This window comes from Hemicordylus capensis, chromosome 5 (genome assembly GCF_027244095.1).
Source record: "Hemicordylus capensis ecotype Gifberg chromosome 5, rHemCap1.1.pri, whole genome shotgun sequence".
NCBI classification, from domain to species: domain Eukaryota; kingdom Metazoa; phylum Chordata; class Lepidosauria; order Squamata; family Cordylidae; genus Hemicordylus; species Hemicordylus capensis.
In genome coordinates, this window is record NC_069661.1 from 191,013,123 (window position 1) to 191,029,652 (window position 16,530).

Sequence of the window (16,530 nt, forward strand, 5' to 3'; positions counted from 1 at the left end):
TAGGTTTCATGTGTGATTAAAACATTTGTGTGATTATGTGAACTCATGCCAAAGTGGGAATCTTAGATTCATCTCGGACCATAAACCACCTTGGCCCCAGTTCACACAATCACACTAATGTCAGTAACTTATATTAAACCTAGACTTGAATGATTGTGTGAACCAGGCCATTATTGTGCTAATAACACAAAATATACTTATATGGCTAAACATTTATTCATCATACTGAGTTGATAAATCTGGGCTGAAATCACTGTAAATTATATCAAAATCTTATTAGACCAAGGTTTAGACCAATGCCAACCATAATGGTTACAGGCAGTGTTTGCCCTTCATATGAACGCTGCTGTAACTGTGAGCAGAGTTGCAAGGGGTGTGTGAGTGACATGCCAGGGTGGGGCTTCCAACCCTTTTGTAATGCTATGGGGTCTTTTAAGATTGAGTTTAGGCCTCAACAAGTCATAATCCGGCCCTGCTCAGACTGTTTATTCTTTATGAAATTTATATAAGTTCATCAATTTAGTAGCAAAACAAAAACTCTGGAGAACATTACAAAGAAAATGTTCTTACCAGATACTTTAATGTTTTAAATTAGGTATTTTAAAGAGGTAGCAACATGCTCTCCTTCCATGCCCAAATATTAAATGATAAATGCTGGCAATTCACTGGCAAAAATAAATGAGAGATCTCTGGGCTTAAAGAGTTATTCATTTATAATGTTACAAGTAAATGTTGATTGTACAACTCTTTCAGGAGTAATCTGCCAAAAATTATGAAGTTGGTTTTTCTCTCCTGCTTATATACAACAATACTAACTAGAGAGCCATGTGGTCCTAATGTCATATATTCTACTCTGTGTAACATGTCAGCATATAGTTTCCTAGATGTTAAATGTCATAGTGAACAATAAACAATTAGTGATTCCCCATGACTGAAACAGATCTAAATACCACTGTGGCATAGGGAACAAAGAGACATAGCAAGATTGGCTTCATGAATTGATTTCTTGAAATGTATGCCTGAGAATTCAGCTAGAAGAAATGGTAGGCAACCTATGATTAAATCTCCTGGTTTTTTAAAGGCTAAATGCACTCCTTAAAACAGTGGTGCACATGCTGGTAACCTCCAGGCTTGACTACTTTAATGCACTCTACATGGGGCTGCCTTTGTACATAGTCCGGAAACTACAATTGGTACAGAATATGGCAGCCAGACTGGGACAATGTATATTGCCAATTTTAAAAGAATTGCACTTGCTGCTGATATGTTTCTGAGTGAAATACAAGGTGCTGGTTATTACCTATAAAGTCCTCAATGGCTTGGGTCCAGGGTACTTAAGAAAGTGCCTTCTTTGTCATGAACCCTGTTTATTGAGATTATCGGGAGAGGCCCAGTTATGATTGCCACCAGCTCATTTGGTGACGCGACTCAGGAATCAGGACCGGGCCTTCTCTGTGACTGCCCCAGGGTTTTGGAATATGCTCCCTGTCAAAATAATAGCATGTCCATCATTGTTTGATTTTAGGAAGACCCTCAAGACACACCTGTTCTCTTAGGCTTTTAACTGAAATTAATCTTAAACTCTTTGGAGAGATGGAGATGGTATTATTTTCTGAAACTGTTTTAATTGTTTTTACATTGTGTAATTTTAGATGGTGTGTACTGCCTAGAGATACACATATCAGGCGGTATATAAATATGATAAGTAAGTAAGTAACTAATTACATACATATATACATACAGCCTCTGAGGCTCTACACATGATTGGTGTGTAGAGCCTGCAGGGCTTCCGCAGGGAGAGCGGACCCACTCTCCCTGCCACCCACACGGCTACTGGGTCTGTCATGGAGCCGGTAGGGCCAGTTGGGATCGGGGGCTGCCTGGCCCCCGGAAGTCCCAGGATGCCGCATGCTAGTGCACAGGGCATTCTGAGGAGACCCCCGAGGCCAGGAAGCTTGCTGTAGCCTCCCAGTCAGGGGTCTACTCATGTCGCCACAGCGTGGAGCTGCACCATGGCTGCACACGATCAGTAAAACAGGTTTAGCAGAGCGAGTGCTCCGCTAATCTCATTTTAAGGGAGGGGTTCTTAGGTGGTCTAGCCACCATTGAACCAACAGGCTTGCCCGTGAGCCCGGCGGTTCTCACGATGGAGGGAAACTGGGCTGGGCTACCTTAGCCCAGTTTCCCTCCATCGTGAGAATCTCCTCACTGATTCAGATTGGGGCCACAGTGCTGGAGTGGGGATTAACCAGGTACCTGTTAAATAGAGATTTATTTATTTACTTACTCACTTACTTATCTGTTCATCTAATCTATACTCTGCCTGACTCCAAAGGCTCTAGGAGGGTCTCAAAAATAAACACAACAAAAACAAATAAGATAAATGGTTAAAACAATTCAAGACATTCAAAGATTACTAAAACTTAGCTTTTAAAAAGTGTCTTAAGGGTTCTTTTAGAGGCTGGCATCCCACAGCCCAGGAGTGACTACAGAGAAGGCCCACTCCCAAGTCACCACCAGACAAGCTGACAGCATCTGGAGACAGACCTCTCTCAATGCCCTTAATGTGCGGTGGGGATCATGCAGGAGAAGAAGGCATGGTCTTCTATGGAGGTATGTTTTACTTCACAAGAGGGCTGTAGCTCAGTGATAGAGCACATGATTTGCATGTCAAAATTCTCATGTTCAACCCTTTCATCTTTAGGTAGAGCTGGGAAAGGCCCCTATCTGACACCCTGCAAAGCTGCTTCTTCTTCTTCTTTTGCATTTATATCCCGCTCTTTCTCCAAGGAGTGCAGAGCGATGTACTACATACTTATGTTTCTCCTCACAACAACCCTGTGAAGTAGGTTAGGCTGAGAAAGAAGTGACTGGCCCAGAGTCACCCAGCAAGTATCATGGCTGAATAGGGATTTGAACTCGGGTCTCCCCGGTCCTAGTCCAGCACTCTAACCACTACACCACACTGGCTCCCAGTCATGCCAGACAGGCTCGCAGTAATATCAGTCATGTTGATAATGCCAAGTTAAATAGACCATTGGTATGAGTCAATATAGCTTCATTATATAGCAGCCATAATGGCGAAGGGCAACCTGCATTAGGAAAACAGACTGTGTATGGGGGGAGCTTTTCCCCTCCCCCAGCAGCATAAAATTGTGAGTACAATATATATTTTAAAAGCAGCATAAGAAAAACCACATAATGACTCTCATCTATGATATCATATCATGGGGCTGGAGCTGTACTCAGTGGCAGAGCATCTGCTTTGCTTGCAGAATATCCCAGTTTCAGCCTCGTATCTTCAGGTAGGGCTGAGAAAGTTGCCTATCTGAAACTCTGCAGAGCTGCTGCTAGTCAAAAGGGGTCCAGAAGGATGAAAAGGGGCTTGGTATAAGCTACTTAATGCACTGTTAAAATTTCTTTCTTGAATTTTCTTTCTTTTTTAAAAAAGGAAGACATATATTTTGTCATTTGGGGATGCTGATCATAAATATTGCTGCTGATGTCTCATGCAATGCCAAAGGAAAATTCCTGAGATACATACTAGCCCCTAACCATGTTCTGAATGCTGGTTGAGTGGAGCACTCCATCATCAATTTTAGGATCAAGCCATAACATTCCATTAAAATGTTAGGTTTTGAGAGAAATATGGATAACACTGAAACAGAAAGAAAGTAAGAAAGGGAAATAAAACTACTTTGAGTAGCCTGTTTTAAATGGTTTTCCCAATAAAAAGTTTTAGAAGGACATGCACAAGCTGAGCCATTTCATTCTATCTATACCATCTGCAGCCTCCAACAGCCATTAACGTCAATCACTAAAACAGCCCTGAGGACAGCACATTATAAGCTGTGAGGCCACAAGGACATGAAAAAACTCTGCTTGGACAATGGACGGAAAAGTAAAGGCTTAATGATACAGATGATTCACTTTTCTATGACCCTAGGCCACTAGATTTGCAGGCCATCATTAATTGGTTCTTATCCGAATTCAGCTTCTGTTGCTTTGCTTGTCAAAACCCAGGCCTCAAACACACCAGACACTGAGGCACTTCACATGATCTGTGTGAAGCACCAGAGGGGGTTCTGTGGGGAGAGTGGGGTTAGTGCCTTCTCCCCGCAGACATTCAAAAGGCAGCCCTTTTGATCAGCTGCCCACACGATCAGCTGCCCACACGACTGCCGGCTCCGTCATGGAGCTGGTGGAGGTTGGGGGCCACGAGCCCCCCGGAAGTTCCACGATGCCTCGCATGAGTGTGCGGGGCATCCTGGAGAGACCCCCAAGCCCAAGATGCTGCTTGCAGTCACCCGGTCAGGGGTCTACTCTTGTGTCGTCACGCACTGTGGCAACACACTAGCAAAAAGATGAGGTTAACGGAGCACTCGCTTCATTAACCTCTAAGGGGAGGGGGAATTAGGTGGGCTAGCCGCCTTGGGAGCACCGTGCTCGCCTGCAAGCCCAGTGGTTCCCATGATCCCTGGAAAGCGGGCTAAGCTCCCTTTGCCTGCTTTTCAGTGATCATGAGAATAGCTTCAAGAAGTAAGCACTGATTCTTTAGAGCTTGAGTTGTGGGGCGGGGAGGGGGGGAAATACACAACTAGTTGTCAGCTTACTACTAACTTTAACGCAAGCCTTTACAACATTTATCTTAGTGGACTTAAGGCACAGGAGTGAGAATGAGCTGTGGGGGGTTCCACAGAGGAAGCTGCATCAACATGGCACAATATCATGCAGAAACATGCTCTGAAATTTCCCTGTAAAGAATCAGTAACTCACAAATACTGGCTAAGAAGCTATTCACATGCGCAGGCAAAACTGGGCTAAGGAAGCCCAGCCTGGTTTTGCCTGCACATATGTACCACTGGGATCAGGCCCAATCCCAGTGCTACCTTGGCAGCAAACCCACCTCTGGCCACTCTCTAAAATGAGGTTAGGAGAGTAAGCGCTCTCCTAACTCCGTTTCTGTGATCGTTTGCCAGCTGTGGCTGCTTGCAACCACGGCTGGCAGACTTCAGGGATCCTGGTCAGCTCTGAGGAGGGAAGCGGGGAACCCCATAATGCACCACACACTCACGTGGTACATTATGGGCGCTCCAGGGAGTGGGGCGACGCATCCTGGCACCCTGACCCCACAAGCTACTGGCAGCAGCCAGTAATCATCTGGGAGGGTGCTCTGTCTGCCAAAAATGGAGCCCTTGATCATCTGTGGGGTGGTAAGCTTTTAAAGGTTTCCTCCCTGATAACCCTCTTGCTCTTTCTCACTGCTCATGAGAAAGGGCTCTCTGTCTCACTGTCATGTCCCAACCTCCCCATAATAGGGGCATGCAGAAACAGTTCAAAGTGAACTGGTTTGCCACAAACCAGGCTGGTTTGAGCAGCTCAATCACAAACAGGACAGGCCTTCAGGAAAGGGGCTATTTAGAAGTGAACCAGTTTGACGGTTCGAGCAGCATGGCAGATGCCAATTCGGAGAGCTGTTGTTTCCCCCTGGCTGTTTGGTTTTCTGCCATTGCTTTCTGATTGGCCTGTGATCTCCTTTCTCCTGGGTGTTCTTCACATAGCAGGCTTTGCTGCAAGTTTACTATGAGGCTTTACTGTGAACTTGAAGTTGTCACAAAAAACCGATGCAAAAAGTGGATTTTTAAACACCAGATATAAAAGGGGCTACACTGTGTGAAAAACAGTGAAAAACCCAAATTGTGTGTGAAGTACTTCCTGATAGCTCGCAGGGACTTGAGGGTCAATCTGCCCAATATGTGAATGCACACCCTCCATTCTGAAGGCACTTTAAAAGCCCTGGTTGGCTTGTTATCATTCAGAATTAAGTGTTGTCAGGGCAACTCTTCCCCCATTGGCTAGGTGGGAAGGGGGAGGATGAGGGAGAGGGGAGCACAAAGGAGGGAGTTTCAACTGTATTTATACCCAAGCAGATACTGCCTGTCTGGCTTCATTCCGCCTTTGGATCTGGAGGAAGAGCAAGGAGCTGCTGCCTGCTGAATCACTCAAAGGCGGATTACTGCACAGGCAATATAGACAGCCGCCTATGGCAACAAATCTTGGGGAGCGGCATCTGGAAGAAAAATTAATTCTCCCCCCCACACACACCCCTTTAAAAATGCCACTGTGTAGCAGCGGAGGCTCCGCCCATCTCCTAAACCATGACAGGAAGTGAGGTCAGGCACTGGAGGACGGCAGCAAAAGAGGTCCTCCCTCAAGCCCGGCTTACTCACAAATTACTCAGAGCTGGCTATTTTGGGTCTTTGCGCATGTGCACACATGCGCAGCGGCCCAAAATCGCCTGCTCTGAGTCATTTGAGAGTAAGCTGGACATGAGGGAGGACTTCTTTTGCTGTTGTCCTCCAGTGCCTGACCTCATCTCCTGTGATGATAGGAGGTGGGCAGCGCCTCCACTGCTGCACAACGGCATTTTTCAAGGTAAAAACCCAAAGTTAGGTCCCCCCCCCAGCCCCCTTATTCTTGCCCCTGGTGTGGCAAATCTTTGGCTGCCTATGGGCGGCCAAAAGATTAATCCATCCCTGGAACCACTGAGCTGACTCACTGCAGAGCTACAGCTGAATCCCTCCGCACTGCAGCAGACACTGCTCTTCTGCTGGGCCTGCTGCTGGCTGCTGGGGATAGAGAGAAAGAGAGAGAGAGAGAGAGAGCCTTGTCTCATCTCTCTCTCTCATTTGTCTTTTTATTGTACAATACTAACTGCTTTTTTGTTTTCCTAAGTTACCAGCACTCTAGTGGTTGCTGTAGTTCCCCCCCTTCTACTGGTGCCCTGACTTTTCTGTTATTTTCTGATATTTTGGCTGGGTGGGAGGCCCACCTGCTGCCCCCCATCTGCCTGATCTGTTGAGTGCCAGTGTGTACTCAGCTGATTATCTGGAGCTTCTGGTCAGACTCCACCTGAAGAAATTGAAAGAAGACGGCATCAGATTGGAGAGCCGCCTCACAAATCCCCCTGGTTAGTTTAGAGTTCTTTCTTTTTAATAGGGCCTACTTTGGGGGAAGGGATTTATGGAGGTAGGTACTAGGACTCTGTAGGGAGGCAGAGTTAGGGATGGTAGGTTAGGCCACAGTAATCCCCTCTCCCTCCCTTCCCTTCAACTTACACCATTGTTGTTTGCTCCCCCCCCTGCAAAAAAATAAGTCCCCCCGCAATAAGGCCTGCTGCTTTATTTGGGAGGATTTAATTTTTCTATCTTCTGTGTATGCCCTATAGTGCTATAGATAGCACCGTGTGTGGCGCACACAGTATAATAAATAGACCAATCCTGGCCCTACATCTCCTAAAGACACTTCCTCCCACCCCCACCATCAGAGCTAGGGCTTTAATTTTAAAAACCCAAGATGTCTCCAAGGGTGCGAAGCAGAGCTAGGAGCAGAGTGGCAGGCAGAGGGAGGGGTGATGCTGCTGGTCGTGCTGGGTGGTGGTGAGAGGGGCCTATTTCCCAAGTCGACATACCCATACATTTAATTGTGCCACTTATCTGGAGGTGACGACTGCTCCCACAGTGCAGCCGCCTATGGCAGATGAGGCAGCGAAGAAGCTCTTCATGATATGGCAGCATAGGAGGAGGTGTCATTGGCTGCTAGCCCATCCAGATCGCTCTATCCTCCACCTCAATCCTCCTTATCAATGTGATAATGTCCCTGTCTGAGACTGAGGAGGAGCAGGAGGAAGACATTGTGCTTCCTGGACATTCTCAGCCTCAGATTGAGGGTGAGGGTGGTGGTGGTGGGTGCCCCCAGGAGCAGGAGGAACCAGCAGTCCCAGTAGGACCACCACCACTGAAATAGGGGTGGACTGCAAACTCCACTGAAAGCATGATGTGGGACCACTTTACACTCTGCCCTCATGACTCTACACCTACTGCCTGCACCCACTGCGGGACGCAGGTCAGCAGGGGCAAGGATGCTAGGCATTTTGGGATGGTGATGCTGAAGCACCTGCAACACCATCACCTGAGGGGCCTTGCTTCTGCTGGCAGTGGTAGGTCTGGTGTGCCCTTGACTAGTGGTGGCAAAGCCCAAGCAGGGGGACATTACAAGTGGTGCAGTGGCTGCAGTCAGTGGGCAAGCGGTCTGGTCGGCCAGAGTCTAATCTCATAACCCAGACCATTGGAGAGATTATTGCTCTGGATGACCAGCCATTCCAGGTGATGGAGAATGCCAGTTTCTGCCTGCTGCTCCAACTGCTGCTTGCCCCCGACTACAACATCCCTTCATGCACCACCTTCATCAGCAGGGTGGTTCCTCCCACTGTACCAGGCATGCAGGGTGGTTGTGTTGGGGCCGCTGGACACAGCAGGGCCTGTCACCAGGTGTGCTGTGCTGCATGTGGAGCCACTGGACACTGACTACACGGCAGATAAGCTATTGGTGGCCATCAAATGGGCCATCAAAAGGGCAGCCAAACCTTCACTGAGGGTTCCTGGTCACTAATAATAGTGCCAACATGCTGAGGGCAGCCCGTCATCTGCACTTTGTGTTCATCCATTGTATGGCACACACTCTGCACCTGGTCGTGTCAGATGTGCTTGGCCTTAAGGAGGCTAAGGCCAGGCGATGGCAAGGCCTCCCCATTGAAGGCCCTGCTGCTGCCACAGCTGCTCTTGTGGAGAGGTGCTGCAAGATAGCAGCCCACTATCCACTACAGTGAAAAGGCTAGGCGGATACTCAGGAGAGGCAGCACGAGCTTTATCTACCTGAACACCTGATCCCTCAGGATTTTCAGACCCAAGAGAACTCCACCTTTCTCTTGGTTCAGCACCTGCAGGAGCAAGAGGCAGCCATCCATGACCTGGCAAGGAGGTGTGACATGGGAGTGTGCAACTTATCCAACATGGACAGAAAGTTCATTTCTGAGGTTGCCTTGATACTCAAGCTCTTCCTTGTTGCCACAAATAGCTTGTGTACTGAGACAGCAACATGAGCCAGCTTTGCCCACTGCTCTTCTCTTGATGATGATCACTGAGCTCCAGCCTCATTGACCACTGGGGAAACATGTGCCCTGGCAGGTCAGCTGAGGATTGGTGGAGAAGCTCAGCAACATCTTGGGTCAGTTGGCAGAGCATGTTTTGGGCTGCCTATATGACCCAACTATGAAGGGCAACACTGTCACCCCTGACCAGCTGCAAAGGTGGAGGGATGTCCTGGTTCAAGAGGTTTGGCAGGATGAGGAGAAGAGTCTGTCTCTGAACCAGGAGGAGGGTGCTGGAGCATCTACTTCTAGTGTGCACTCCACCCCCAGCAGCAGCAGCATCACCACCGCTTCCCAGGCCAGCAATGTGGTGTCCCTAGCAGCTCCAACCCAGCTGGCAGTTCCACCCAGGTGTTCCACCCAGTGGTTCAAATGGGATGCCTTTGCACCTTGCCAGGGATATGGGAGGAGCTCACCGAGCCTTGTGGCAATGCTAAGCAGTCTGTTTTGCAGTACCTGCAGGAGCCAGTGGCAGACCCAGAGCTGGAACCAATCCAGTTTTGGGCAACACATTGCCAAGTCTGGCCAGACTTGGCATCAGTTGCCAGATGGTTCCTCTTGTGTTTGCCAACCAGCGAGCGAGAAGGTGTTCTCCATGGCCAGGGATGTGGTGACACCCCATCGCTTGTGCTTGGATGTTGGCTTGGTGGAGCACCTGGTCTTCCTGAAGGCCAACCTCCCCCTGCTGGGCTATCCTGAGCTGTATATGGAGGATGAATGACTCATGATCACCCCCCCCACATGTTGCAACACCACTGGCAGCTTGCCCCACCCTTGCCAACCCCAAACCGGATGTATCACTGCCTGCTCATTAGTGCTGCTGACACATCACAGACATGCATGTAACCCACCACCATGGCCCGAGATGTTGATGGACTGGTGCCCTGAGGCCCAGCACCAATCAGAGGCCATAGTGGAGCAGGCAGGAGTTTTGATTTTGTGTGTAACTGCTAACTTCCCCCCCAATTCAAACTGAACCACAGAATACAGTCCACGCACATCCCTACCCCATAATCAGTGGCACCAAAGGCTGGTGAACAAAATGATACAATTTTCTGTATTGGTCCTATCAATACAGAAAATATTCCCTGAGCCATTTTTGGAATATAAATCAAATCAAATAAATAATAAATAAATAAATTAAGATAAGCCTTCATGAGATATTCTGGATGAAAGCCAAGAATCAAGAAGCTGATAACATCCAGGTATCCCTGAAGCTGAAAGAGCAGCTATATTCTAGAATGTTTTCCAAAATGGAGATCCTGAGGAAATAGAGTACCTGTCCAAAGAATCAATACTAAGGATTGCTTAAAAGCAAAGGGAAATTTTATAATTAAAGCTACCAAGCATTGAATAGAATTGCTAATAGCACAAATGCCAGTCTTATCCCAGCTGAATGTACTATAAGGAATGCATGTGGGTGCAAGCCTCTTGGGGGCAAATGAAGCTCTACTCCTAAGTCAAATAGAAGCCACAGGAAGCAATTCAGATTGAGAATGCAGTGGGGTTAAAGTCCCCAGCATTCCACTGTCCTAATCCGATTGGCTCCCGCATGGCTTCTACTGAATAAAGAAAAAGCTAAGCATGCCAGGGCCATGTCAGGGTAGTTTTCCCTAAAAGTATTTGCAAAGGCAATCCTGACTTATGACAAACAGAGTACTTTCAAGTGATGTTTGTCAGATTTTCCTGTTTTATGTTCTGAGTGCTGAATAATGAAGCCTGAAATCAGGCAACCAGATTATACTTGCAAATAAATGAATCCTGATTGGCTATTCTTTGTTCCATGAAAGCCATTATTATTTACCTGGCAGGAGGTAAATTAGGTTTTACTTGCGCTCTAATGTCTCCTATCTTGTCATTTTTAATAACAGCTTCAGATACTCTGACAACTCACTTATGTACAGGACAATACTGGGTTATCAGTGGAATTTTTAAAAATGCCTAGATTGCACTTACATCTCTTCATGAATCAGGCAGTTCCTTGAATATATATTGTGAACTTTGACATCATCCAACTTCGTGTGTCATGATCTCCTCAATAATACAGTTGGATAGTTGACATTCATTCTGTGAAATAGGATAACTATCTTAGATGTGGACTTAAAGGAGATGGTGACATTATGGTAGGATGAATCCCATGAACTTCTATGGTGTGAATAAACATTCAGGTTTGGGGCCATATAAATCTACAAAGGCTGGCAGGGAGCACTGTTCACTTTAGCTCTATAAAGAAAATGAAAAGGAGAAAAGTGACTTGTGCAAAGAGTGGATTGTTAAGAAGGAGACACCAGCCTAGTTGGATCATGTCCAATCTACCCAGTTGCCTAAGCAACTGGGTGACTCTTTCTTGTCTTCCTGCACCAAAAATTAAAATGGATAGGATCATCACAGCTTCAAGCAGCCACAGAAGAAGCAGAAGTTTAAGGTAAATGGGGGAGCTTGGGGGCAGATGTGGACCTAACAAATACCCAATTTCACCCCTGAATTTTCTGTCACACTATACTTTGTCTCAACCTTAATTTCTATTTATTGCTCCTCATTTAGTGACACATCTCAAGCAGGTTCCAGCTAAGCAGCATAAACAATAAGTAACCAGGGGTTTGATGATGGTGAAGATCATACATGATAGAAAAACTGTACTTACTGTAACTGTGTTGGTTCATAACAAAAAACAGAATTTGTGTTACTTCAGTTGGTCCCAGTGAAGACATTACTAGAATGGGGCTTTTAGATTTCTTTTTGATATGTGCTGCAATCTTATGCACGGTTACTTAGAGTAAGCTTCCAGCCCTCAGGGAACTATTTTTAAAAGGCACAGGTGATTTCACAGGGAAGGAAAGAATGCTGAAAATAGGTTCTCCTCATGTATCCCTTAGTTTAAATGTGGGCCATTAAATTAACTAATTAATGTAAATATTGCATTTCTACCTAAATGTACAGTGTGGTTACTTTAAGGTATATATACCTGGGATTGGGCTACATCTTAAGGTCATTAACACAACTGCTGGGGTGGGACTGGGGCTTTGGAGGGCTGGGAGGTTGGGAACCTACCTTCCTCCACATGACCCCTGACGCTTGTGGGCTCCTCCACACCAGGCGCTCACATGATCAGCAGGGCAGCAAGTAGAATGGCAATCCAGAACCGGGGGAAGGCCGCCCAGCCACTTGGAATCCCACAATGTACCACACGAGCAGCACAGTGCATTGAAGAACTTCCTAGTGCTGGATCACTCCTTCTTCCCAGCTCTATGGTCATGATTGCTGCCAGCAGCTTGAAAGGAGGTGCCTGCAGATTGATCACCCACACAGCCAGGCATTGAGGTAGGTGCGCATGTACATCACTTTTAGCCTGGATTTCAAACCCAGGCTACCTGGTGGAGGAATGCTGGGTTTGAGAGTAATCCTAGCAGTTCTCACCACCAGCCCTACCTGGGCTAGCACTGCCCTACCCAGGTGGGGCTGGTCATGAGGAGGACCTCTTGGTATTTCATGTTTTGAGGTTAGAAATCAATGTTACAGACAGATGCAGGATTGTCCTTGAAAAGAGTGGATTCTTTCTCACCATGCTCCACTTCCTTATCTGCTAGGAAAACGTGCGCTACAATGATGCCACATTATGTATTGTATATGTCTAGACATTGTGTGGGAGAAAGGGAGAAGATGTCATGAGGCAGCTCTTTCCAGCAGCATCTCCACACCTGCTGTAATGCAGAATCACCAAAAAAACAGCAAGCTGAGTTACTTCAGCAAAAGCAATACAACTCTGCTAAGTTGTTATAGCATGGAATAAATGCTCAAAATTTGATAGCAGTGAACATTGAAAATAAGTACAAGATATCAGTTGCTTTGTACACGTGTAGATGAATCTGCACTGATTAACAATATGCATACTAAGCTTAATACAGAATTTAGAGATACTATCTTTAGTATACTTTAAAAGCAACCACTTTCCCTGTCTTCTGGCTAAGTGTTCTTCTGAGTATCTTTTACTCAGGGTGGCTCTGCTTAGGCTTTGGAAGCAGAAAGGGAATTCAGTGTAGTGATTGCAACATGGCCTTTCTGGATTTAATGAGATGAATCACTACTCACAGCATCACCATGACCAACTGTGAACAGGAAACCAATGCAGGTGTTAGAAAATACTCAGCAAGAATGGCTCACAAAATGCACAAAAGACGCTGAAAATCATTTTCAACCACTCAGCTGCTTATCTTCTTGCAATCTTTTTTATTTGGCATAAAAGAGGACATGTTTTATTCAGGGGACTATTTCTTCCACCACACCACACCCCACAAAGATGGAAAGGGGAATTATGAAAAGGCAGGATGCAGCTGGGGGAAATTACCATTGTGCCAACAGCAAAATGAAGCAAAGAAGTCAACTAGCAATATGCATTGCATACTAAATACTATTTGACCACAGCCACATGACACTATTCTGTTTTTCTCCCATTGATGGCAAGGGAGGTTCCTGTAGGTTCCTTTGGGAGAAAGCTCTAGCATCTTTGACCTTCATGTTCCACTTTAAAGAAGTTTGTGATGAATGTGACCCTTATTTGTTTCACCTTGAGGTTTTGTTGAAGTAACATGACCAACCTGAATACGTTTAATTTTGTTCTGTGTTAGTCTGCCATAAACAAGAGGGGGACCATCAAACCTTTTTCCTTGATTGATTTTGCCATGAAATGATGTGGATTCTGCAATCTATGTAGTCTAGAGAGTACATAATCCATATCTTACTAAACTCAGATTGGCTTTTACCCAAACCCTATCTCCTACAGCCATGTAGGAGTTGTGATTGGTTGCAACCCTAAAGGGAGTGGATAATAGTTGGGAAAAGTAAACACATTTCCCATTAGAAGGCAGCATCTGTTTTTGCAGGAAATTGGGATTTCCATTTGGCATTCAGCTGAACTTTCTGACTATCCTCCATCTTGCTTTTTTGTCCTCTAACATGTATTAGGGCAAATTTGCCTTCTAGTGGAAAATGTGTTCACCCTGCCTTATCTTTTATTACTAGTACTCCTAATCTATGTCTCACTATTATCCAACTAGGGACAAAGATGGCTTTTTAGCTCAGGAATATTTTCTTTTTTTGTTATGTTTAAATGTTGTACAGTCTTTGAATTCTTACCAGTAAGTACTTCATTCTTTTTAAATTATAACACTATGTCTGTAAGATTTAAGTCTATTTTTTATTATCTTTCTTTGTGCTTCACTCTACTGACAAAGTTATTGTTTGGGCAGGTGGACTTCCTCTAGAATTATTGAAATTGCTTAGAAGGGAAGGGCGGGGAGGGGGAGAGAGAGAGAGAATGAATAAGAGACAAAGGGATGAATGAAAAAGAATTCCTTTTGTCTTGCATCCCTCTAGCACTCTATGAGATGATTTTGAGTTTGAAAAGTGGAAACAAAGGAGTATTCTAACTATCTCATTTGTATACTGCCAAACCTGGCATCTCATGGTGATGTACATACAGTAAAATCACATGAAAACAATTTTTAAAAATCAAAATAATTGAAATCAAAACACAACAGTCAAATGAATTTATAGTTAGCCGAAGATCTGATTCTACAAATGTGTCAGAAGAGCTCTTCTGAAGGCTGCTAAAGTTGGTAAAGCTCTAACCCAGGGGTGCACAACTCACATGTCTCAGTGGGCCAGAAACAACCATGACGGGGCAGGGGGAGGCAGGTTGAAGTCAATTTTCAGTGCATTGATTATTTCAGTAAAGATAAATTTTAAAGCAATTACTAGTTAGTTATGGGTCCTTCTCTCCCCACAGGGGCCCACAGTTTTAACCAAGGATAGTGGCCAGAAAACAAGCCCTATCCTTGCTCAGTCAGTGGGCACCAGCCTCACACAAATGCCAAATTTTGGGACTCCTGCTGCTGGCTACCTGGGTCATCAAAAATGACCCTGTGGGCCAGATTTGGCCCCCGGGCCTTATGTTGTGCAGGGCTGCTCTAACCTCAGCAGGCAGTGCATTCCAAAGCTTCAGGGTGGCTATAGGGAAGGTCCAACCCTGAGTCACCACCAGATAAGCTAGTAACAACTGTAGGCAGACCTACAGTTGTGAAAGATTAGACGCTTTAGATTAGAATGTGAAATATTAGAATCTCAATTCAAATTCTGTGTTTTCCTTCACACCTAATTGTATCTTACATGCAAATGCATGTGGGTTTCATATGGCTTCCCTCTTTGTTTCTCTGCACTGACTCTCCTCTCACTTTCTCATTCCAGTTTGAAAAAAGTAAATGTGTATGCTTCCTTTAAATAATGGTATAGCATAAGCCCTATGCATACTATGTTCAACACTTGTACAAATATATAGTGCACACATGTACAGATCTGAACATCGTTTGTCCTCACTGGGACAAATGTCCAAACAACAAAATACAAAAGATAACTAGATAGAATACAAAAACAGGTACAGTTAGTAACATGTTACACTGAACACAGTGTACACTTACATCTTTACCATGCATTAGAGGGGCCTGTGCCCAGGTTCACTTTTAAAATGTACACTCATGCAACATCATGCACCTGAACAGGTCTATAATATTTTGGGAATTATGACTATTCCCCAATTTTCACATCTTTGAAACACAATTTTCAGCTGCCAAGCAAAGCTCAAATAATATGCATCTTGAAATGTTACAAGGTACATACGAAGCTGCCATATACTAAGTCAGACCATAGGTCCATCTCGCTCAGTATTGTCTACACAGACTGGCAGCGGCTTCTCCAAGGTTGCAGGCAGGAATCTCTCTCAGCCCTATCTTGGAGAAGCCAGGGAAGAAACTTGGAGCCTAGATGCTCTTCCCAGAGCGGCTCCATCCCCTAAGGCAGGGGTTCTCAACGTGTGGGTCCCCAGATGTAATGGGACTTCAACTTCCATAATTCCCAACCAAAGGCCAATGGGGCTGGGGATGATGGGAGTTGAAGTCCAATAACATCTGGGGACCCACACATTGAGAAACCCTGCCCTAAGGGGAATATCTTACAGTGCTCACACTTCTAGTCTCCCTTTTGTATGCAACCAGGGCGGATCCTGCTTAGCTTAAGGGGACAAGTCATGCTTGCTACCACAAGACCAGCTCTCTTTTTGCTGATGCTTTGTGCTGATGCTTTTTGCTGATGCTAATTTAAGAGAACATCTTCTTTGCCATGAGCCCCACCACCTGTTAAGATCATCTGGAGAGGTTCATTTGCGGTTGCCTCCAACTCGTTTGTCTGCAGTTGCTGCCGACTCAGAAATGGGCCTTCTCCGTTGCTGCCCCTGGACTTTGGAATGCGCTCCTTATTGAAATAAGAGCCTGGCAACTTTTAAAAAGGGACTGAAGACATTTATTCACTCAGGCTTTTAATTAGATTTATGGTTTAATATTTTTAATATTGGGTTTTAAATGTATTTAATGCTTTAAATGATTTTAATTGTTAATATAGCCAGTGTGGTGTAATGGTTAGAGTGCTGGATGAGGACCGGGGAGACCCGAATTCAAATCCCTATTCAGCCATGATACTTGCTGGGTGACTCT

The 16,530-nt window shown here is 45.4% G+C and overlaps 1 long non-coding RNA gene across 3 annotated transcripts in view; it reads right to left on the reverse strand.

Moving 5' to 3' along the window:
* Nucleotides 1–16,530, reverse strand: part of LOC128328053 (uncharacterized) — a 114,755-nt gene that overhangs the window by 66,494 nt on the left and 31,731 nt on the right. For 2 of the 3 annotated variants that reach the window (XR_008308972.1, XR_008308970.1), the window contains exon 2: nt 10,946–11,056. The exons of the other annotated variant lie outside the window; for it this stretch is intronic. This is a non-coding gene — a long non-coding RNA (uncharacterized LOC128328053). The remainder of the gene's footprint in view (nt 1–10,945; nt 11,057–16,530) is intronic. 3 annotated transcript variants of the gene reach the window in all.